Genomic DNA, 22,639 nt, shown 5'->3' on the forward strand with positions numbered 1-22,639 from the left:
AATCGTAAGATTTCTGAAAACTGAAATACTAAATTTGAATAGATTGCTGCTTGGTCGCTAGACGGGTATTCGAAAAATTTGAGGTCCCCCTTGTCAAACTTCCACGGCCCTCTAGCGGCCGCGCTCCCAGTTTAAGAACTCTTGATTTAGACATTATTAAGGCGTGCTATGCAAATTGCTGGGCCGACGTTTGAAAGACGCCGTTTTGGACATCGCCAGGTTCATGAACATTTGCAGAAACGGACCGGTTGGGTTCAGTGCCTTCAGTTAGTTGTTTATTGACAAACGAATATAAAATACACAAGCATGGATCCAATAATATTAATTTTGTGATCATGTCAACCTCAAGTTTGTGAGAATATCATCCTCATCTTCCCATCATCTTCGTTTCAGGGAAGAAGGTGAGTGAGGAACAGGAGACGGAACTTTACACGTTCGAACAACATGTCCTCCAGAAGATGATGAAGAAGAAGGAAGAAGAAGACAAAGACGAACATCTCATGACAATGATCGTTGAGCAGTAAGTTGGTTAGGATTCGAATCCACACAACAATGACTTTAAACCGATTCTTCTGGATCAAACGTTTGCGTTGAAAGAACTTGATTTAATTTACAACAAATCGTAAAGATTGATAGGATTTGCTTTAAATCTAACGAATTTCTGCCGCAAAGCCTTAGTCCCATCTTTAATCTCACAAAACAAGTCCTTGCCTTGGGATATTTTATTTCAAGTGGCCGTGGTTCCTATATCACAGAAGATGTTGTTTATGCTTCGATCCCACTAAAAGATTGATTCGCCCTGTAACTAAATGTATTTATTTCAGGCAACAGGAAATGCAACTACAAGTGAAGCAATTATTAAACCTTGAGAAATGCAGAAAAAGTTCGAAACTTCAAAAGGTCACAAGTTGCCCTATTACCACGTGAGCGATGACCTTGAAGCGCAAACGAGGTCAAGCAATCATGTCCAGTGTAAGCATCACACAAACTAGGCAGCTTGTATATTTGTAACTGCCTAAATGTCTTTTTTTGCCTACGCTTGTATTTCTTTGCCATTTTCCCATTTTCCGTGTTATGTAAAAATGTTTTTTTTCATTTGATTGATTTCCATCATTGCTGTCACAGACTTTTCTTTATTGTTTCTGAACTGATTTCATTTCGTACCGGCTACATCAGTGCCTTATTACAATTTCTGTTTTCAACTTTGCGATTTTGAATGATTTCATAACTTCAACATTCTGCTTTCCTTTGTAATACTTTAAAGTGTGAACTATTTATTTAACCAGATAATAAAAATCCCGTGTGTATTTATTATCCTGACTGGAATCTAATGATTGATTTATTAACTCTTACAATGGATTAATTACAACACACATACTTCTAGTAGTTGGAAGTTTTATTCCATCATCTCCAACCATTTCACGTTCACAACGTTTTAATTATTGCACGTGGGTGATGGTAACAACCAATGACCACTGGGTCGACACAAATTCCACGCCAGACCATTCGGAGTACTTCCTGTACATGGATAATAGCACGACGGCTTAACTCTGTGGAAGGGTAGGATTGTGGTGACCCCCAACGAAGCCTGCCACAATGCTGTCTACCACTTCCCGCTGTCCTTCAGGGAGAGGGTACGTTCTGGCTAAGTAAGAGATCTGGGGGGAGGAGTTATGTTTTAGTGAGGATGCTTTTTGAATCGTAGGTCAGAAAGGGGTCGCTTATAGAGGAGACACGGGTGCGTAAAGAGAAAATGGCTTTGCGCCATGCCGCGGTGATTGAGCTGGGCTGTTTCATGTTTATATCCACTATAAGTACTGCAAAGATGACTGCTGTAGCTATCGTACTTTTAGAGTTGATAAGGGTCAAGATGTTGAAAACGCGTCAAACCACCGTCATAGAATTTGCGCCCGTTTTAAGGCAAATAATCGAATATCCTACACATTTTTCGATGTACAGTGCTGAAATTCGCTGTAATGTTTAATGTTGGCATCCTCTAAGACTACTGCAAAGATTAATGGTGTGGCTTGAGTAGTTTTGGAGTTAATAAGCGTCAAGCCACTTGAAATTTTGATTAGCGCCTGTTTCAACGATAATCATTCAATATCTAACACATTTTTGTATGCATAGTGCTGAAATTCGCTGGGCTGTTTCATGTTGATATCCACTATAAGTACTGCAAAGATGAATGCTGTAGCTATCGTACTTTTAGAGTTGATAAGGGTCAAGATGTTTAAAACGCGTCAAACCACCGTCATAGAGTTTGCGCCCGTTTTAAGGCAATTAATCGAATATCCTACACATTTTTCGATGTACAGTGCTGAAATTCGCTGTAAAGTTTAATGTTGGCATCCTCTAAGACTACTGCAAAGATTAATGTTGTGGCTTGAGTAGTTTTGGAGTTAATAAGCGTCAAGCTACTTGAAATTTTGATTAGCGCCTGTTTCAACGATAATCATTCAATATCTAACACATTTTTGTATGCATAGTGCTGAAATTCGCTGGGCTGTTTCATGTTGATATCCACTATAAGTACTGCAAAGATGAATTCTGTAGCTATCGTACTTTTAGAGTTGATAAGGGTCAAGATGTTTAAAACGCGTCAAACCACCGTCATATAATTTGCGCCCGTTTTAAGGCAAATCATCGAATATCCTACACATTTTTCGATGTACAGTGCTGAAATTCGCTGTAATGTTTAATGTTGGCATCCTCTAAGACTACTGCAAAGATTAATGTTGTGGCTTAAGTAGTTTTGGAGTTAATAAGGGTCAAGCTACTTGAAATTCTGATTCGCGCCTGTTTCAACGATAATCATTGAAAATTTATTCATTTTTGTATGCATAGTGCTGAAATTCGCTGTGGCCGTTCATGTTGGTATCCACTAAGAGTACTGCAAAGATGAATACTGTAGCTATCGTAGTTTTTGAGTTGATAAGGATCAAGCTGTTTAAAACGTCTGTTCGTTTTCCAAGTCAATGTAGTTAAAAGCAAACGGTTTTCACAGTCCGATATCAAATGGACAGTAGTATCACGTTGCAAAATTTTATTAAAATTGAAGTTGAAACAAGCAAATAAACGGCTTGACGCGTTTCAAAAAAGTTTGACCCATTTTAATGTACAGAAGTTATAATAGTGATTTTTAAACTACACATGCAAGATACCAATAGCAAACAGCCCTGTGATTCTCAGCCTCATAAACAAAATAGTTTGTGAGTTATTGAATGATTTGCTCCAAAACGTGCGCCGTTCTAGGCGAATGACGCGTCTTAAAAAAGGTTGACCCTTATTTAATTTAAAAGTGCAAAAGCTACACTAGTCATTTTTGACCTACAGGTACAAGATACCAATAAGAAAAAGCCCAGCGATTCTCAGCCTCATAAACACTTTTCGAACCTAAGTATTCTCCATGGCGGTAACCTCGTTGGCCAGTGAACCAATCGGAAACGACATAAGTTTGCTGAGCAACACACATCACAACTGTCAAAAATCCCCAAAATTATGTAAATACATCAGAACTATTAAGTGTAAAGACTTTATTTGATGGAAAGTGAATAAAGAAAATTAATGTACAGCATAACACTCAGTACTAGCAAAATTATGAAAGCATTTAAAGGACTTTCTATAAAAGTGAACAAAGTCATTTACAGCAAACACTTGGTACCAGCAGAAATATTAAAGCATTTGAAGGCAATTTTAAGTGAACAAAGTCATTTGCAGCAAACACTTGGTACCAGCAGAAATATTAAAGCATTTGAAGGCAATTTTAAGTGAACAAAGTCATTTGCAGCAAACACTTGGTACCAGCAGAAATATTAAAGCATTTGAAGGCAATTTTAAGTGAACAAAGTCATTTACAGCAAACACTTGGTACCAGCAGAAACATTAAAGCATTTGAAGGCAATTTTAAGTGAACAAAGTCATTTACAGCAAACACTTGGTACCAGCAGAAACATTAAAGCATTTGAAGGCAATTTTAAGTGAACAAAGTCATTTACAGCGTACACTTGGTACCAGCAGAAATATTAAAGCATTTGAAGGCAATTTTAAGTGAACAAAGTCATTTACAGCAAACACTTGGTACCAGCAGAAACATTAAAGCATTTGAAGGCAATTTTAAGTGAACAAAGTCATTTACAGCAAACACTTGGTACCAGCAGAAACATTAAAGCATTTGAAGGCAATTTTAAGTGAACAAAGTCATTTACAGCAAACACTTGGTACCAGCAGAAATATTAAAGCATTTGAAGGCAATTTTTCTATAAGTGAACAAAGTCATTTACAGCGTACACTTGGTACCAGCAGAAATATTAAAGCATTTGAAGGCAATTTTAAGTGAACAAAGTCATTTACAGCAAACACTTGGTACCAGCAGAAATATTAAAGCATTTGAAGGCAATTTTAAGTGAACAAAGTCATTTACAGCAAACACTTGGTACCAGCAGAAATATTAAAGCATTTGAAGGCAATTTTAAGTGAACAAAGTCATTTACAGCAAACACTTGGTACCAGCAGAAACATTAAAGCATTTGAAGGCAATTTTAAGTGAACAAAGTCATTTACAGCAAACACTTGGTACCAGCAGAAATATTAAAGCATTTGAAGGCAATTTTAAGTGAACAAAGTCATTTACAGCAAACACTTGGTACCAGCAGAAACATTAAAGCATTTGAAGGCAATTTTAAGTGAACAAAGTCATTCACAGCGTACACTTGGTACCAGCAGAAATATTAAAGCATTTGAAGGCAATTTTAAGTGATTAAAGTCATTTACAGCAAACACTTGGTACCAGCAGAAATATTAAAGCATTTGAAGGCAATTTTAAGTGATTAAAGTCATTTACAGCAAACACTTGGTACCAGCAGAAATATTAAAGCATTTGAAGGCAATTTTAAGTGATTAAAGTCATTTACAGCAAACACTTGGTACCAGCAGAAATATTAAAGCATTTGAAGGCAATTTTAAGTAAACTAAGTCATTTACAGCAAACACTTGGTACCAGCAGAAATATTAAAGCATTTGAAGGCAATTTTAAGTAAACTAAGTCATTTACAGCAAACACTTGGTACCAGTAGAAATATTAAAGCATTTGAAGGCAATTTTTCTATAAGTGAACAAAGTCATTCACAGCGTACACTTGGTACCAGCAGAAATATTAAAGCATTTGAAGGCAATTTTAAGTAAACTAAGTCATTTACAGCATAACACTTGACAGAAATAATCAGACCATTCACACTCAAAAACGTTAATGTAAACTAACAACATTAATCAAAGGCTGAAATTGCATTGCATTGTTAGCTTTTTGGTTTTGATGGGGACATATTTGAGGCCTCTGAATCAGAATGTGTGCAGCTTGACCGACCTGTTCACAGAAAAAAAGCTTAAATTATGTACTGTTTCCCAGCATTCAAAAACAACTCATGATTCTATTATGCTTAACAAAATTAGAACTGATAATTCATTTTACCTTCATCTTTGGCAATTCTCCCTGCCTTGTAAAACAGTTTGTTTCCAGGCCAGCGAGCGAAGCACAAATCTTTCACCTTTATTTCTTCAAAGTGTTTTATTTTCTTTCGGCCTTCCGTTTTCAAATCTGTAATCCGGTAGATGTCAACGCATTCACCATCATCCAAGAACACTACTCGAATAAACTTGACCTCTACAAAACAAACAGCCAGACAAAGTTAAACACTTTAACAATATTTTAGTAATTTTTTCGTATTCATTACCTTGCAAATCATCTTGTTGTTGTGATGGTGCTGGTTGAACATCTGTCAAAAACAATTGAAAGGTTAACCACATTTTATTTTGTCTTTAAACATTTAACTATGCAGAGGCAATCAATAGTGCAAACCTTGCAAATCATCTTGTTGTTGTGATGGCGCTGGTTGAACATCTGTCAAAAACAATCAAAAGGTTAACCACATTTTATTTTGTCTTTAAACATTTAACTATACAGAGGCAATCAATAGTGCAAACCTTGCAAATCATCTTGTTGTTGTGATGGTGCTGGTTGAACATCTGTCAAAAACAATTGAAAGGTTAACCACATTTTATTTTGTCTTTAAACATTTAACTATACAGAGGCAATCAATAGTGCAAACCTTGCAAATCATCTTGTTGTTGTGATGGTGCTGGTTGAACATCTGTCAAAAACAATTGAAAGGTTAACCACATTTTTTTTTGTCTTTAAACACTTAACTATACAGAGGCAATCAATAGTGCAAACCTTGCAAATCATCTTGTTGTTGTGATGGCGCTGGTTGAACATCTGTCAAAAACAATTGAAAGGTTAACCACATTTTTTTTTGTCTTTAAACACTTAACTATACAGAGGCAATCAATAGTGCAAACCTTGCAAATCATCTTGTTGTGATGGTGCTGGTTGAACATCTGTCAAAAACAATTGAAAGGTTAACCATATTTTATTTTGTCTTTAAACACTTAACTATACAGAGGCAATCAATAGTGCAAACCTTGCAAATCATCTTGTTGTGATGGTGCTGGTTGAACATCTGTCAAAAACAAATAAAAAGTTAACCATTCACTGAAGAAATATATTTAATATAAGTACAAATCACACACAACACTTACCAGATGTAAAGGCACGAGCCTCCAACAACAGTCGAGCCTTTTCAACCCTTCTGTGTGGGTGTTGTACATTATATACTTGGTCAGCAACAGCAAGTGAATGACCAGAGGCTTTTGCCACAGCAATTTGAACCTCTTTTGGCTCATCTGCCATCCACGTGTGTATGAGTTTTCGTACTTCAGTCGCCGTTAAAGATGTGTTTTCAAACACAAAAGGAATAACCTTTTTAAAAATTTTTGAAAATTCTGCATTTGTCATTTTAAATGAACCTGTTGCTGCTAAATTTCTTGCTGACGTAGTTGGAAAAACTGGTCACTGCCCTGTAGGTTTTATCTTGTGATACATCCAAGCCAATTTACTGGTGGTTTCAATGTCTTGTAATTCAAGTGCATTTAAAACAATGCACGCCGGTTGCTTGTCCTTCTGGTCCACCACCAGAATTGAGTAATTGCCCTCGTCAGTTTTTTCATAGTCCTGGAGCTCTCTAATGAGGAGACCAATCATTACAGATGGTCTACAGCCTAGTCTGCATATCACCCTGCAGAAAATATCCCCATACAATAGTTGCAGGTTTTCGTTTCCAACTTGGGATTCAGACATGGCTCTAATTCTTGCAACTCTCTTGAATTCTTCGCTTTTTTCGTACTGTAGTATGGCATTATAGGCATTCGATTTTATGTTGGACAACTTCTTTCTGGATTTTTCTTTAGTGTAAAATTCTCTTCTCTTTTTCTCTTTGTTTATGCGTGCATGCAGGTCCATTGTTTCCGAATGCACTAAATTTAAACATTTCTCTGAAATCAAATCAAACTGATTGTTTTTGTAAAATCTAAGGAAATTCAGTAATGTAGACAAATATGCAACTTTTGATGAAACTTGACCTTCACCTTTCAAATGTTGCTCTAAATTTTCAAAAATCTTTTGGGGGTTTTTAAATACTTCAATAGTTGGTATTAAAGTTCTTATTTGGTTGGCATTTGAGTGGGCCACTGCCTTGTCAACTCTTTTGCGTTTCCCTACTCCAAACTTTTGCAAGTGCTCCTCATATTTAGTTATTACAGATTGCAAAGAACCAATCTGGGTCTTTGCAACAAGAGTTTGAGATTGCTTGGATTTGGTGTCGATTGTTTTATGTAAATTTTCATAATGCTTAGATAAATTCTTTACTGCCCTTCCGCAAATGGGACAGAAGTGTCCCTCAAAATTTTGATACTTTCCAATTCTGTTTTTCTTCGCCCTACTGGCATACAGGAATTCTGACTTGTCCATGTCTGGATGGTATGTTTTGTAGTGGTATGTGACATTTTTATACAGCTTATCACATGCATGGCATTCCCTCAAACCACTTGATGATTCTACAAAGTATATTAAACGTTACTGAAGGCATATCCAAAAATTTTACACGTATTTTACTTTACTTTTTAATTGACTAACCTAGAATAAAATTTATGTAACTTATAAAGCATACTTTTTATGTTGCTTTCTGGGTTGAACATTTTTTTTGAGTGTTTGCGGTCTTTTCTCCTTTTATGGTGATATCGCTCAATTTTTTTTCTGCAAATTAGTGAAGTGGTAAAATCTTTGTTACATAACACAAGACATTAGCAAATTCTAACCTTTGGTCTTTTTTTGCTTTCCTGAAAAAAAAAACAACAGTATAAAATCTTGTAAACCTATTGATTCATTCAGACACTAATTATTCGCTGTTTCTCTATAGGAAGCAGGTTGCCAATTGTCTATTATTTAAAAATTTTAACAAACATTAATAGATAAAATATATTGCAAAACAAAAATGGCATGGTCGGGTATGTAACACAATTTTATCATAAGTCTGCTTAAAGTGTAAAAAAATGAAAGGTCAGGTAAAGTAATTTTGAGGTTTCCTCATGTTTGAAACTAATCAAATGATAAACACTCTAGCTTTTTTTTTTATTTAGGATGTGAAGCTTTTCAACCTATTTAGGAGATTTAAAGACGTGTTAAATAGTTTTTAATGGAAACATGCAAACACAGTTGTTTGTGCAATTGTCACATAACTGGCATTTTAAAGTTTACACCATTGCATAAAGTTAGCAAAAATTTTTTTTCAGTTCTCATAAATGAATGAATGCAACTGTATTTTTTTTGTCTAAATCCTTAAACCAAAACCTCTTTTTAAATGTTGACCTAATCAACCTGACACAAAACAGATCAACTTAATAAAAAATTTTTACTGACGCAACTCTATTTTGTTATGTAACAGTAATGTCACAATGACTAGTTTTTGAAAAACGTTGAAGATTTTTTTTGGACACTTTTTGAAAATATTACATATTGTGCAGCATAGGACAATAAATTTACCACAAAAAATGGAAGTTTTGTTATAGAGCTTGTGTCCCCAATTAAAAATGGTTAAGTCCCCCTTCCCCCCGACTGATGTAAACGGCATGTAAAAAGTAACAAAACACTTACCATTTCAGAAATTGTTGGTATTGTTTATAGTCACTGCTACTGCTGCTGGAGGAACTGCTGCTACTGCTTTCTTCAGTAGAGTCATCAGATGACGATGATAAACTTGAATAAAAAGAAAATACATGTTTACATCACCCAACGGTTTTCAGAAGTTAAAAGCACTAGTAATCATATATTTACCGATATAAGCTATCCTCATCACTGCTGCTATCAGAAAACTGTAGGGTTCTGTTAAAAAAATTAAAATTATAAAGTAAACAACCCAATTTTCTTTTATTTCTGCAACACCAAGATTGTTAAAGAAGCCAAAAACCATTCTTAGATGAGGGAGTTAAAAACATTTTTTTTAAAGTTTTACCACTGATCAGAAGCCAAGACAACTGATAAGAAGCCAATAAACGTTGTATATACCTTTTATGTTTCTTTGAAGCTTTTTCATCCTTCTTATAGTCTCTAAAAATGATAATAAAATAAATTACACCACAAGAGTGAAAAATGCAATAAATTACACAGCAAGTAAAATAAAATAAAATAAATTACACAGCAAGAGTGAAAAATGCTATGAAAAAAAGTGCCCAAAACATAAAATTTTGTGAAAATATGAATGAACAGGGCTTTAAGCAACTTGTGTAAAATGCACATTAAATTCATTATCTAAACCAGGGGTTCTTAAAGTGGGGAGGGGGGTGTAGAGGCTTGGCAAGGGGGAGCGCAAACATTTTCAAAAATGACCAATCAGCGTTCCATTTGTATTTAGTATTTCCATGCAAAGAAACCTTTGTTTAAATGTTTGAAAAGATTATGATGTTTGTCCCTCTTTACATCAGTTTTGTTACAATGGTAACTGTGTACCAAAATTGATCATTATATTGGCGAAAATAGTTTTGCTACCTTTATCTGCGCCAAATATTTAAAGATATAAAAGTTAAGAAAAAAAGAGCAGTGCAGAGTATTTGCAGATTGTTTCGTTTCAAAAATGCAGTCACATCCCTCCCATTGACAAACGTTAAAAAAAGCTTGTTTTTGAATTGCGCATTTTTTAAGTTGTCGGACTAAGAGGGGGGGCAAGATTTGACTAGTAAGGGGGCGCGACCAAAATAGTTTAAGAACCACTAATCTAATTACTACTTATAGGTACAGCCGCGGTTACGCTGTGTGAATCTCAGGATGTGCGTTCTGCGTTGTTACAGCGAACATTTGGGGCAGTGCATAAAAGTGACAAAATAATAATGTTCCGGGCCAAAGAATTTTTTAAAATTGGTGTAGAACAAGCTTACAACATATAAATCACGTTATCATTGCATTTTTTTAAACACCTATGAAGTATATCGCAACGCAATGGGTTTGACCGTGATCAAAATGAATGGTTACATAATGCGTAGATAGCGAGCATTTGGGCGCTGCATACAATTAAGTGTCAATTTAATGATGTTCCGGGTCATAGAATGTTTTAAAAAATGGTGAAGAATAAGCACAGAACATGTACATTACATTATTGTTGCGTTTTTTAAACACTTATAAGTATATCGCAACGAAATGTGTTTGACCGCGGTCACCAATCAACTGCATCGTAAATGCTACGACTTACATAAATAACTCGCATTCGTAATAGCTAATTGTTACGTCATGTGTGAAACACAATTATAGAAAAAAGATTTTTCGCACAAAAGACTGTGATCAGGGTTGCCAGGGTGGCGGTATTCCCGCCCAATTGGGCTGGTTTTCAACATCGAGTTGCGGGTTATTTTTACGAGTTGCGGGTTGCGGTTTATTGGGCGGGTTTGCCAATGACATTTTCAATCCCTATAATCACGCATTCTGGCACTAATGTCTCATACCAAGAGTAAACCAATGCGTTCATTTCCCGACAAACGAAACAATCGTACGGCGCAGAGAGTAATAATGCGTTCAGAGAAACACGCAGTGGGTGGGAGGGTGCGACAGAAACTTGAACCATGCAACTGGAGTCGTTTTTGCAAAGCAGCAATGGTGCGGAGAAAATGTTATTTTAGCAAACAAATCAAAAAAATATAGTAACCAATGAACTAAGGATTGCTTGAGGAAACAATGCAGTCAAGAGGTCTTTCGTAGTGTGTAAATTTTTTTGCAATAATGCTTGCAGCTTCCACGTTTGATCGCTTTACGCACGCGTATGACGAAACTACGGAATACAGATGTACGAGATTTGTAGTTGAAAAAAGACATGCTTGCGTTTTTTAAAGTTGTTAGTTTCAGTTATATTAAGAATCAAATTCATCAAATATTGCAATGTTTTTGCTATGTATTAATGCTCCTTGCAATTAAGGAAAACGTGATAGGTGGCGCCATGGTCAGAACCAAATGTGAAAAAACGTAACCGCTGTAGGTTAAAGCTACCGAGTGCGACAATTCACTGAGAGTTGTCGATTTCAAGCTAAGGCAGAGTAAAATTGGGCTGGTTTTGGGCTTGTTTCAGAAATTTCTTGTTTGGGCGGTTTTTGGGCTTGTTTTGACAAGGCGTTGGGCGGTTTTAGAAAATTTTACCTGGCAACACTGACTGTGATCTTCATAGTATTAAAAATTTTTCATGCGGTCCACACGCTATTGTTGATATAATTTTTTAAATAAATTCGGTTAACCGAAGCTTCGGTACATCACTACCAAAACTTAACATCAACTTAAAACACACAAAAGTTAAAATTAAAGAACAAGCATTTTTTCAAAAAAAAAAGTTAATTAAGCTTACTTGGCAAACAACTTTCTCCTTCTGAAATTGTCCATTTCGCCCTCCGCTGAACCACGTAACTTTGACAAAGAAAAACTGTGCCGAACAAAGACTTTGAAATCAATGTAGCCGAAAATAATTTGACATAAAACTTTCTTTCATTTGAGTGAATAACTATTGGTTACAGAATAAAGCGTTAATTTAAAAAAAATTAAATAAAAATAAACTGTTAAAAGATTTTTCATTTAAATATCATCAGGGCTCAATCTACCCAGAAATAATAACAATTGCACTACTGCCGCGGCGCTTAATTATTCTTTTTCTGGTACGGCTTATTTGCTTGACTAACACTGATCTTTGGTGCGGTTTCGAAATGCGCTTCAGCTTTCGTTCTTATGCGTTTTATACAAAAAAATTTTCATTTTTTTTAAACAGCTAACAGCTTGAAATAACTAACACCAACACTGTTACGACGCACTAGTTAAATTCCAACACAGTGGGGCAACGCAAAAACAACTTGCAATGTAGGTCGAGTCGCAGCTGGGCATCTAAAACTTAAGAGAAAAAAGCCCAGGGACAACCAGACGCCTAATAAACTGCATAAACGATCGAAACCTGCACGGTTGAAGGGACGCCTGTAATCACAACTTTGCTTTACTTCAAAGTAAACATTAAATTTACGCAGATTTATCGTCGGCTGAGAAAATTGCAAACGTTATTCGAAAAGAAATTATAATTCGAAACCAAAATTTGCGTTTCCAACGCCCATGATTACTTGTAAATAACTGATGTTCGTGCGATCCATTTTGGAATTGTTTCGAAACACGCCTTAGTGTTCGTTGTTCTGTTAAATATTATAAAAACAATTACAATTTTACTTTACTTCAAAGTAAATATTCAATTTACGCATAATTAGCGTAAACTTGACATTAAAATAAACTGCTTTTCACACAAATAACACCTTTACACTTTCGAATAGCAACATGCAGCTCGTGGATTGTTATTATTGTAAATCTATGACGTAATTATGTAACAATTTTATTGATAAACATAAGTGGTGTGATATTTTAATAATTTATTGGCGGAACCCAAACCAACTTGCATTTCGTTGTTAAATCAAAACTAAATTTGGTTTGCATGCATTTTTCAAACGGGAATTCAAATGAGATCTACGTGCGGTACATTTTGGAACTGTTCGAAACAGGCTTTTATTGTTTGTTTTCTTTTGTTCACAAAACATGTTCAATATTGCATGACGTTTTTGTAAATTGAAATAGTGGCTAACAGCCTTGTAAAACCATCACCAACACTGTTACGACGCACTAGTTAATTTCCAACACAGTGAGGCAACGCAAAAATAACTTGCAATGTAGGTCGAGTCGCAGCTGGGCATCTAAAACTTAAGAGAAAAAAGCCCAGGGACAACCAGACGCCTAATAAACTGCATAAACGATCGATCGAAACCTGCACGGTTGAAGGGACGCCTGATTACTTGTAATGAAAACAATCACAACTTTGCTTATCAAAGTAAACATTAAATTTACGCAGATTTAACGTTGGCTGAGAAAATTGCAAACGTTTCTCGAAAAGAAATTATAATTCGAAGTTATAAACCATTTCGTTTTCAAACCTAACACGAAAACGAAATTTCGTTTCGCAAACGTTATTCGAAACGAAATTTTGTTTTCGAAACCAAAATTTTCGTTTCCAATTCCCCTTTGCGGCACACGGTCAGATTCGTATGTGAAACAAGATCTTTCATCATCATTTGGCGTAAATAGTGCAGGATTCACTTTATCACGATGAACAATCACTATTTTGCTTTACTTAGATGTAAAACCCGCGAAGTTTCGCATATTTAGTGTGTGGTGAGAATGTTATCACTGAAATAAACTGTTTTCTACGTAAATAACATCATTACACATTACAGTCGCATAAATCAACTCGAGTATTTCGAAAATGTCACACAATTGTGTTGCAATTTCATTGAGGGCTTGTAATATTTAACTAATTTCTTGGGGGAACCCAAACCAACTTCTATTTCGTTTTCAAACCTAACACGAAAACGAAATTTCCTTTTGCAAACGTTATTCGAAACGAAATTTTGTTTTCGAAACCAAAAATTTCGTTTCCAATTCCCCTTTGCGGCACACGGTCAGATTCGTATGTGAAACAAGATCTTTCATCATCTTTTGGCGTAAATAGTGCAGGATTCACTTTATCACGATGAACAATCACTATTTTGCTTTACTTAGATGTAAAACCCGCGAAGTTTCGCATATTTAGTGTGTGGTGAGAATGTTATCACTGAAATAAACTGTTTTCTACGTAAATAACATCATTACACATTACAGTCGCATAAATCAACTCGAGTATTTCGAAAATGTCACACAATTGTGTTGCAATTTCATTGAGGGCTTGTAATATTTAACTAATTTCTTGGGGGAACCCAAACCAACTTCTATTTCGTTTTCAAACCTAACACGAAAACGAAATTTCGTTTTGCAAAGGTTATTCGAAACGAAATTTTGTTTTGAAAACAAAAAATTCGTTTCCAATTCCCCTTTGCGGCACACGGTCAGATTCGTATGTGAAACAAGTTCTTTCATCATCATTTGGCATAAATAGTGCAGGATTCACTTTATCACGATGAACAATCACTATTTTGCTTTACTTAGATGCAAAACCCTCGAAGTTTCGCTTATTTAGTGTGTGGTGAGAATGTTATCACTGAAATAAACTGTTTTCTACGTAAATAACATCATTACACATTACAGTCGCATAAATCAACTCGAGTATTTCGAAAATGTCACACAATTGTGACGCAATTTCATTGAGGGCTTGTAATATTTAACTAATTTCTTGGGGGAACCCAAACCAACTTCTATTTCGTTTTCAAACCTAACACGAAAACGAAATTTCCTTTTGCAAACGTTATTCGAAACGAAATTTTGTTTTCGAAACCAAAAATTTCGTTTCCAATTCCCCTTTGCGGCACACGGTCAGATTCGTATGTGAAACAAGATCTTTCATCATCTTTTGGCGTAAATAGTGCAGGATTCACTTTATCACGATGAACAATCACTATTTTGCTTTACTTAGATGTAAAACCCGCGAAGTTTCGCATATTTAGTGTGTGGTGAGAATGTTATCACTGAAATAAACTGTTTTCTACGTAAATAACATCATTACACATTACAGTCGCATAAATCAACTCGAGTATTTCGAAAATGTCACACAATTGTGTTGCAATTTCATTGAGGGCTTGTAATATTTAACTAATTTCTTGGGGGAACCCAAACCAACTTCTATTTCGTTTTCAAACCTAACACGAAAACGAAATTTCGTTTTGCAAAGGTTATTCGAAACGAAATTTTGTTTTGAAAACAAAAAATTCGTTTCCAATTCCCCTTTGCGGCACACGGTCAGATTCGTATGTGAAACAAGTTCTTTCATCATCATTTGGCATAAATAGTGCAGGATTCACTTTATCACGATGAACAATCACTATTTTGCTTTACTTAGATGCAAAACCCTCGAAGTTTCGCTTATTTAGTGTGTGGTGAGAATGTTATCACTGAAATAAACTGTTTTCTACGTAAATAACATCATTACACATTACAGTCGCATAAATCAACTCGAGTATTTCGAAAATGTCACACAATTGTGTTGCAATTTCATTGAGGGCTTGTAATATTTAACTAATTTCTTGGGGGAACCCAAACCAACTTCTATTTCGTTTTCAAACCTAACACGAAAACGAAATTTCGTTTTGCAAAGGTTATTCGAAACGAAATTTTGTTTTGAAAACAAAAAATTCGTTTCCAATTCCCCTTTGCGGCACACGGTCAGATTCGTATGTGAAACAAGTTCTTTCATCATCATTTGGCATAAATAGTGCAGGATTCACTTTATCACGATGAACAATCACTATTTTGCTTTACTTAGATGCAAAACCCTCGAAGTTTCGCTTATTTAGTGTGTGGTGAGAATGTTATCACTGAAATAAACTGTTTTCTACGTAAATAACATCATTACACATTACAGTCGCATAAATCAACTCGAGTATTTCGAAAATGTCACACAATTGTGACGCAATTTCATTGAGGGCTTGTAATATTTAACTAATTTCTTGGGGGAACCCAAACCAACTTCTATTTCGTTTTCAAACCTAACACGAAAACGAAATTTCCTTTTGCAAACGTTATTCGAAACGAAATTTTGTTTTCGAAACCAAAAATTTCGTTTCCAATTCCCCTTTGCGGCACACGGTCAGATTCGTATGTGAAACAAGATCTTTCATCATCTTTTGGCGTAAATAGTGCAGGATTCACTTTATCACGATGAACAATCACTATTTTGCTTTACTTAGATGTAAAACCCGCGAAGTTTCGCATATTTAGTGTGTGGTGAGAATGTTATCACTGAAATAAACTGTTTTCTACGTAAATAACATCATTACACATTACAGTCGCATAAATCAACTCGAGTATTTCGAAAATGTCACACAATTGTGTTGCAATTTCATTGAGGGCTTGTAATATTTAACTAATTTCTTGGGGGAACCCAAACCAACTTCTATTTCGTTTTCAAACCTAACACGAAAACGAAATTTCGTTTTGCAAAGGTTATTCGAAACGAAATTTTGTTTTGAAAACAAAAAATTCGTTTCCAATTCCCCTTTGCGGCACACGGTCAGATTCGTATGTGAAACAAGTTCTTTCATCATCATTTGGCATAAATAGTGCAGGATTCACTTTATCACGATGAACAATCACTATTTTGCTTTACTTAGATGCAAAACCCTCGAAGTAGTGTGTGGTGAGAATGTTATCACTGAAATAAACTGTTTTCTACGTAAATAACATCATTACACATTACAGTCGCATAAATCAACTCGAGTATTTCGAAAATGTCACACAATTGTGTTGCAATTTCATTGAGGGCTTGTAATATTTAACTAATTTCTTGGGGGAACCCAAACCAACTTCTATTTCGTTTTCAAACCTAACACGAAAACGAAATTTCGTTTCGCAAACGTTATTCGAAACGAAATTTTGTTTTCGAAACCAAAAATTTCGTTTCCAATTCCCCTTTGCGGCACACGGTCAGATTCGTATGGGAAACAAGATCTTTCATCATCTTTTGGCGTAAATAGTGCAGGATTCACTTTATCACGATGAACAATCACGATTTTGCTTTACTTAGATGTAAAACCCGCGAAGTTTCGCTTATTTAGTGTGTGGTGAGAATGTTATCACTGAAATAAACTGTTTTCTACGTAAATAACATCATTACACATTACAGTCGCATAAATCAACTCGAATATTTCGAAAATGTCACACAATTGTGTTGCAATTTCATTGAGGGCTTGTAATATTTAACTAATTTCTTGGGGGAACCCAAACCAACTTCTATTTCGTTTTCAAACCTAACACGAAAACGAAATTTCGTTTCGCAAACGTTATTCGAAACGAAATTTTGTTTTCGAAACCAAAAATTTCGTTTCCAATTCCCCTTTGCGGCACACGGTCAGATTCGTATGGGAAACAAGATCTTTCATCATCTTTTGGCGTAAATAGTGCAGGATTCACTTTATCACGATGAACAATCACGATTTTGCTTTACTTAGATGTAAAACCCGCGAAGTTTCGCTTATTTAGTGTGTGGTGAGAATGTTATCACTGAAATAAACTGTTTTATACGTAAATAACATCATTACACATTACAGTCGCATAAAACAACTCGAGTATTTCGAAAATGTCACACAATTGTGACGCAATTTCATTGAGGGCTTGTAATATTTAACTAATTTCTTGGGGGAACCCAAACCAACTTCTATTTCGTTTTCAAACCTAACACGAAAACGAAATTTCCTTTTGCAAACGTTATTCGAAACGAAATTTTGTTTTCGAAACCAAAAATTTCGTTTCCAATTCCCCTTTGCGGCACACGGTCAGATTCGTATGTGAAACAAGATCTTTCATCATCTTTTGGCGTAAATAGTGCAGGATTCACTTTATCACGATGAACAATCACTATTTTGCTTTACTTAGATGTAAAACCCGCGAAGTTTCGCATATTTAGTGTGTGGTGAGAATGTTATCACTGAAATAAACTGTTTTATACGTAAATAACATCATTACACATTACAGTCGCATAAAACAACTCGAGTATTTCGAAAATGTCACACAATTGTGACGCAATTTCATTGAGGGCTTGTAATATTTAACTAATTTCTTGGGGGAACCCAAACCAACTTCTATTTCGTTTTCAAACCTAACACGAAAACGAAATTTCGTTTCGCAAACGTTATTCGAAACGAAAAAAAAACAAAATTTTGATTTCAAAATGCAAGTGTGTTTTGTTACAAAATTTGCTCCAAACCGACATGTTTCGCTCAAGGGCATCATCAAGTGCCCATTAATTCACAATTTTTTTTTGTTTTTTAGCATTATGTTTTTCCCCAAAATTTCGTTTTTGTATATCGTTTCGAAACGAAAAAGTGTCATACGAAACGAAATTTCGTTTTTCAAAACGAAAGTCAAAACGAAATGAAGAAACTCCATGCATTTAGATAGGCTGACCATGCCCGTTTGGTATATTTAATGGGCTTATGGCCTTACTATTCCAAGTTATCTGATATTGGGTAAAGTTATGAGGGGGATTAATGGTGGCGATCGCCTGGGTTTTGGTGGGATTTACTGTTAAACCTGATATACTGGAAAAATTTGTGACGAGGTCGAGGGCAAGTAAAAGGGAGTCGCGGCCGGTCACCGCTAGGGTGACATCGTCCGCGTAGGCGACCGCTTTGGGTACGTTACGGCATGGTGCGGGGATAGACCTAATTGAGGGGTGGTTTTGAAGGGCAGCAAGAAGTGGGTCGACAGCAATCAGGAAGAGGGTCACCTTGCCTGACACCTCTCCTGATCGGGAAACCCGTTGTGGCAAACCCGTTGAGGAGGGCTTGTGATGAGGATGAAGAATTGAGTGAAGATAAAAAATCAGTAAAAAGTTGGGGAAAGCGCTTTAGTTTTAATTGTAAGAGGAGCCAGTCAAAAGAAATGGAATCGAAAGCTTTTCGAAAGTCAAGAGAGATAAAAAAGGAGTCTGAATTATGATTTTTGGCTGAATTATGGAGGTCGCGAAGAAGGGTAGTTACGTGAGATGAGGTAAAACCAGGTTGGGAAACTGATTAGGGGAAATTAACTGTGAAATAAAAGGGGTAATACGTAAATTAAGTGTTTTCGTCAAAATTTTATAATCTAAATTAAGAAGGGATATGGGTCTATAATTTGATAACAAAGAAGGGTCAGATTTTTTGAAAATAAGAGTAATATGGCCTGATGTAAACTTAGGAGGGGTATAAGCGTTAAGAAAAGAAAAATTAAGAGCTGATGTGAGGTCGGCCCCGATCAGGTTCCAGAACAGTTTGTAAAACTCTGAACTGAGACTGTCGGGGCCGGGAGTTTTACCATAGGGAAAAAGAAAAACTGATTTTTTAATTTCTGAAACTGAAAAGGGGGCAGATAAATTTTCTAAATAAGAATCAGGAATAAACTTAGGAGGTTGTTTAAGAAAAATGTTCGTGGGGGTTGGTAACTCAAGATTTTGATTAGATTATAACAACTTCAAAAGATCATAAGTATGTGAAAGCATTTCTTTGGGGGTAGTTAGAGGAAGGCCGAAAGAATCTTGCAACTCAAAAATGGGTGGATTAAATTTTAAAGGAAGAAGTTTTGAATAAAGTGGTTTGTCGATAATGGGTTTAAAATTAGGATCAGAAGATAAGGATTCAAGTAAATTAGAACGTGAGGTTTCCAAATGAAAATCAATTAAGGACTTTTTGACAGAATAAAAGGAACTAAAATTTTCTTTCGAAGGGGAGAAAGTAAGAGTGGTTCGAATATTATTGAGGGATTGTTGAAGGGATGAAACATAATTCCGGGATTCTTTAACTAAACGTTTCGAACGGTAAATAATGAGGGACTTAATTTTAACTTTAAGACATAACCAAAAAAGGGTTGTTGAACATAGGAGCTAGTGATGACCAAATAACATAATGATGATTTAAATCATAAACAAAAAAGGGGTCGTAAAAGGTTTTGACATTATTTTTCCATGGGCCTCTGCCCCTTGGTGGAGCAGAGACCAAATTAAGAGTAAGAATAACAAAATCATGATCGGAATAGGGGCAGGTAATAAAAGAATGATTTTTAGGCGTTAAATTAGGAGTAACATAAATTCGATCCAAACGGGATTGAAAATTAAAAGAACGACGGGAAAATTGAACTAAATCGGGGTGCAGTATACGAAAAGAGTCTTGTAACTTAAAAAGGTTATTTAATTGTGCTAGATTTGTGCTGAGGGGAGAGGGGGAAATTTATTTCGATAGGGGGAAATTTATCTAATGAAGGGTTCTCAACACAATTAAAATCTCCAGCCAAAATTATAGGGTGCGGTGATGTAACATAGGAATACAGTGAGTTAAAAAATAAATTATTACTAACCGGGTTTCCAGAGGGGGCGTAGATGTTGACAATATGGAGGGTGTGGGTGCGGGTTGAGATGTCGACCGCGATAATACGGCCGGCAGAGTCAGAAATAGATTTTAGAATTTGAAGGTTTGGAGAATTGAGTAGAACTGCGACACCCCCTTTGGAGTAGCCTTCGTAGGGTGCCAAGTTTAAGAGGGCAGGGCCGGAAGTCCATTCGGACTTCCAGAGGGATTCGGTTTGGGGTGAAGAGTGAGTCTCCTGGAGGAGATAGATGTCAAAAGCTAAAGAGGAAAGATGGCGGAACAAGGCCTGCCTTTTGGTGGCCAGGCCCATGCCATTTACGTTTAAGGTACAAATTTTTAAAAATGACGTCATTATGTATGGTTAATTTAGTAAAGGGTGTAAACACAACAAAACATACTAACAATTCCATTATTATTAAAGTTTCCATTATACGTGTGCGATTATTGAAGGGTTATTAAATTGTAGTCTGGTTAAAGTCATTCGGAGGGCGGACCCCACAGTTACAAGTAAATTGTTCATTATGTTGAATACGATACAGTTTATTGCATAAACATTTTATTCTTAGTACTTGGCAGCCCGAGCACCTTGTGTTGGCCCCGTAACTGCTTTCGAGCGCCCAGCGGTTACACTCGCACCTAATGTGTGTCTTTTTGCATATACATTCGTACAGACTAACCTCACTGGGGTATCGCTCTCGGCAGCATCTGGTGTAGTTGTTAATCCTTCGTTCCTTTCGTTTTGGAGCCTTGGGCGTGCTGGTTGAAGTAATTTGAGGTGGTTGCTCATCTGGAACGGTGTTGTTTGTGGGTAGCGAGTCCGAAGGGACTCCTCCCGTTGTTGATGTTGTTGACGTTGTGTTATTGGTGGTATCGGTTGTGTCGGTAGTGTCGGGCGTGTCGGGATCGACCTGCTGATCTTCTTCTTCTTCTTCTTCCTCCTCCTCTGCCACTTCCATCTTATCTTTATCCTCTTCGACGATTTTTTCGATCTCCGGTTGCTCCTGCTGCTCCTGTTGCTCTTCAGGTTGGCGTTGGGTTGGCTGCTATTGTTGTTGCAGTTGTTGCTGCACCTGCTGGCGTTGTTGTTGTTGTTGTTGTTTGCGCAGCAGCAGCTGTGGGCAGTCTTCTTTTTCATGCCCACGCTCCTTGCAGTAGTTGCAGTGGGCTGGTTGGCTTGGGTAGAAAACAGAAAGTTTTACATTATCGACCCATACCTCTCTAGGGATTGGATTTTCCTGGAGTGTTGATGTCTTCATCATGAAAGCTCGTTTGCCTGCGTCTTTTCTACGTTTGTCAAGCATATTCCAGTTCTTGGTGACTGGTGTGTAAATAACTCTAAGGGTCTCAGAGATATTTAACAAGGTCTCGATGGCCTGAGCGGTTATTGAGTCTCTTTGATGGTTAAACCTGCTTTCTGCCCCGTTCTATAAAGCACCCAGAACCAAGATCTCTTCCCGAATAATTGTATTCATTTCTGTTATCTTCTTCATTACGACGTACATTACAACTTTCAATACAACGTTGTTAGGATGCCAGCAAATAGAATCAAATAGAATCAAATAGAATGAATTAGAATGGATTAGAATTAGAATGAATTTACCGGTCTAACCTGGGCTTTTTAACGCTCTCCATTATGAGAGCTGATTGGTCAATAATGTCACGTGATATCATGAGGCGCTTGAAGTAATATAACAAAGAACATAGGTGTGATGTGACATAAGCATAGGAGGACATTTTATGTGGTAAACAGGATGTTGAATGAATCACTTTACTCGAGAATATTCGATGGCTAAATCATTTGGGTCACATTATGGGATTATGCAGTACATGTGCAAAGCTGCGCGCAAAACATTACGCAATACAAGCACTGGTTTCTGTGACGTATGTTACACACGCAAAACATTACGCAATACAAACACTGGTTTCTGTGACGTATGTTACAGGTGCATGTTTTTTCAGGTGAGTGTCTGCTGGCTCATCCACGGAGGCACGTAGGAGATGACGGTCCGTTCGATGTCCTCTTGAATTCATCAGGCGATGTCGCCGGATTGTTTGGGTTGTGTTGCATATTTACAGTCTTTCTTAAACCCTAATGCAAACGTTCCCAACTTAACTCTATTTTGTCTTTTAATATTTGTGCTGTTCTGTGTTGCGTAAGTTGTGCTGTCGTTGCTGTGACGTCATTACAGCAAAGTTCAAAACTTGGCGGCAAAATTTGGGAGAGGATAGATCACATTCTATTGCAGTGCTTCCCAACCTTTTTCAGTTCGCGACCCACTTTTAATGCAAGTTTTATTGTGCGACCCACAATCAGATATGACCAAACGAATGACATGCAACAATTTCGTGATCTAATAAAAAACTGTAACAT

The 22,639-nt window shown here is 36.4% G+C and overlaps 1 pseudogene; it reads right to left on the bottom strand.

Annotated features, from left to right (window-relative positions):
- Positions 1-5,638: 5,638 nt before the first annotated feature.
- LOC145917720 (uncharacterized) lies at positions 5,639-11,803 on the bottom strand (annotated as a pseudogene).
- Between the last annotated feature and the right edge of the window lie 10,836 nt (positions 11,804-22,639).

The sequence above is a fragment of the Ascidia mentula genome, chromosome 1 (genome assembly GCF_947561715.1).
Source record: "Ascidia mentula chromosome 1, kaAscMent1.1, whole genome shotgun sequence".
Lineage (NCBI taxonomy): Eukaryota > Metazoa > Chordata > Ascidiacea > Phlebobranchia > Ascidiidae > Ascidia > Ascidia mentula.